Here is a 3,174-nt window from a genome sequence, read left to right on the forward strand (position 1 = left end):
GACTGATGGAGACCAACAAACACATGAACGGGACTCTGGATTTGTTCTGATGAGTCCAAATCTGAGAGTTCTGGTTCAGACCATATCTGCATGTGTGGGTTCCCACCATGAAGCATGAAGGAGCAGGTGTGGTGTGACAAACAACTGAACCAACACGCTACACAGCAATGACCACGAACCCGCTGACAGGGGCTCCACCGTCACATGGACCTGACCTACACTCCACAGTCACATGACCTGACCTCCAGTCAACCTGACCTGACCTCCACAGTCACATGACTGACCTCCACAGTCACATCGACCTGACCTCCAGTCCCATGACCTGACCTCCACAGTCACATGACCTAACCTCCCACATGTCACATGACCTGACCTCCATCACATGACCTGAACCTCCAACAGTCACATGACCGTGACCGCCCAGTCACATGACCTGACCTCCACATGGCACATGACCTGACCTCCAGTCACATGACCTGACCTCCACAGTCACAACCGGACATGACCTGACCGGAGCAAACGCACACACACACACACATCACACACACACCATCACAACAGGCACACACACACACACACCACACACACGCAAACAACCCACAACACACACACACACACACACGACCACACCACACACACACCACACACACACACACACACTCACACACACCACACACGCACACACACACACACACACACACACACACACAACACTCACCACCACACCAAACACACACACACACACACACACCCACACACACACACAACACCACACACACACACTCACACCACACAACACACACACACACACACACACACACACACTCCCACACACTCTCACAACACCACACACACACACACACACACACACACTCACACCCACTCTCACACACACACACCCACACACACCACACACTCACCACACTCTCCACACACACACACCACACACGTGTCACGCAGTTCTTGGTTGATCAATCCAGCAAACTGTGGTCAGATGTGACCTACTCCTGTCGCCCTGCAGCACGAGCGGCGTCACACAACAAGTGCGTGGTTCTGTTCAATGAGTGCTGAGGTTCTGTTTAATGAGTGCTGGTTTCTGTTCAATGAGTCTGCGTCTGAGGTTCTGTTTAATGAGTGCTGTGGTCTGTTCAATGAGTGCTGAGGTTCTGTTTAATGAGTGCTGTGGTTTCTGTTCAATGAGTGCTGAGGTTCTTATTGAGGTTTCTGTTTAATGCGTGCTGTGGTTTTACTTGGTTTCATGAGTGCTGAGGTTCTATTGGTTCTGTTTAATGAGTGCTGTGTTGTTCTTTTCAATGAGTGCTGAGGTTCTATTGAGGTTTCTGTTTATGAGTGCTGTGGTTCTGTTCCATGAGTGCTGAGGTTCCTTGAGGTTCTGTTTAATGAGGTGGTTCTGTTCATGAGTGCTGTAGGTTCTTGTTCAATGAGTGCTGAGGTTTACGTTGTTTAATGAGTGCTGTGGTCTGTCAATGAGTGCTGCGGTTCTACTGATGTTCTGTTCTCGGTGAGTGCTGAGGTTCTGATTGAGGTTCTGAGTGGGAGCCGAATCAAAACAGAACCACTGATGGTTCGGGCTCAGCACTCCTCTTGGTTCTTCCCGCCGTGTTCTGTGGCTGCGGCGCGAAGAAACCGGAAAAAACGGAACTTTTCAGACGGATGCGTGGTGTGTCGGGCTCCTCCATGCGGGAGGGACCGCAGTGCCCTGCCTGTGATGGTCTCTGTGGCTCACTGAGCTCTTACCTGGGCCTCCTCCGGCTCCGATCACCTGCGGGTTTCCCTCCCTCGACGGGGATCGAACCCGCAGCTCGTCGGTCACATATCCAGAAACCCGTCCGTCCAGAAACCGCAGTGTCCTCCCGCGGGTCACCTGATTGTCTCCCGCTGCGGCTCGCGTCAGGTGTGATCGAAGACGCTGATTGGTTGATTGATGACGCTGATTGTCGGACACTGATCGATCATCGCGGATCGATGCTGTGATCGCTGCTCTTCATCTTCTCTATCATCGACTCAGCAGCTCCATCAGCACCGCGAGGCAGGCGCGCTCACATCGACACGGGCACGCGCACGTCTTACGCGCGCACACTCCCCGCAGGGAGGCAGGTGAGTGGAATGATCGACCAGGAACCCAATATAAATATTTATATAAAGATATATTATTATATATATTAAAAAAAAAAAATATAATATATATATATATATATATAAATATACCATATAAAGAATATATAATATATTAAATATATATATTTATATATATATATATATAAAGATATTATTTATTTATAAAAAATAAATATATATTAAAATACACATAAATATTTATGATAAAAAATATATATACTATATAAAAAAAATAATAATATATAAATATTAACGTAGTATTAAATATTTTATACACAAAAATAATTATGAATATTTATATATTATGTGTACACATACACACAGATACTCAGGACAAGAAGTGGAGTCACATGTTTTGTATAAAATGTTCTAAAAAATCTTTATTGTTTAGAGAATATTCACAAACAGTCAGCTGACAAAGCGACCAATGGGAGAGCTCATCGCTCCACAAACCAACCACAGAAGAAATCAGCTGATAAAAAAACAAAGAAAAGTATTTACAGCTTTGACCTGTCCCCAGATCACATGACCTTTGAACTGCTGACTCCGCCCCTCCTCGTCTCCATGACAACCAAAGAACTGATTCTGATTGGTCAATAATGAACAAATATCCTACAAGTCTTTTATTTTGTGTTTCCTGTGGGACAGGAAGCTGTCAGAGCCCCGCCTCCTTGTCAACACGCTGCAGGGCGGGGCCTAAGACAACAGTGACCAATCACAGGCCTCGACTGGATGTGGGCTCCTATTGGTCCGTCCTGAACTTCTTTGGTCCACCAGGTTTACTGACAGGAAACAGGAAGCAGAAGATGTCACTATGATGTCATCAGGACTGTTCAAACATACATGTGTCTAACGTGTGAACGTGATGTCATGTGATCAGTGAAGTCGTTCTTACAAGTCAGGAGACGCTCCGAGTCTCTTCACTGCCGGTTTGGAGTCTTTACTGCTTTCTGCAGAGAAACAAGCACACCGCGATGACATCATCAATGTTAATGACATCATCAATAATATCACTAATAATTCACATTTAGCTGT

The 3,174-nt window shown here is 46.3% G+C and overlaps 1 long non-coding RNA gene across 1 annotated transcript; it reads right to left on the reverse strand.

The window, feature by feature from the left end:
- Nucleotides 1-2,497: 2,497 nt before the first annotated feature.
- LOC113744703 (uncharacterized) lies at nucleotides 2,498-3,149 on the reverse strand. The gene is made up of 2 exons (XR_003461738.1): nucleotides 3,035-3,149; nucleotides 2,498-2,921 (listed from the first exon to the last, which is right to left on the reverse strand). It is a non-coding gene; the product is annotated as an uncharacterized LOC113744703 (long non-coding RNA).
- Nucleotides 3,150-3,174: the final 25 nt, after the last annotated feature.

Source organism: Larimichthys crocea, unplaced genomic scaffold (assembly GCF_000972845.2).
Source record: "Larimichthys crocea isolate SSNF unplaced genomic scaffold, L_crocea_2.0 scaffold12464, whole genome shotgun sequence".
NCBI lineage: Eukaryota > Metazoa > Chordata > Actinopteri > Sciaenidae > Larimichthys > Larimichthys crocea.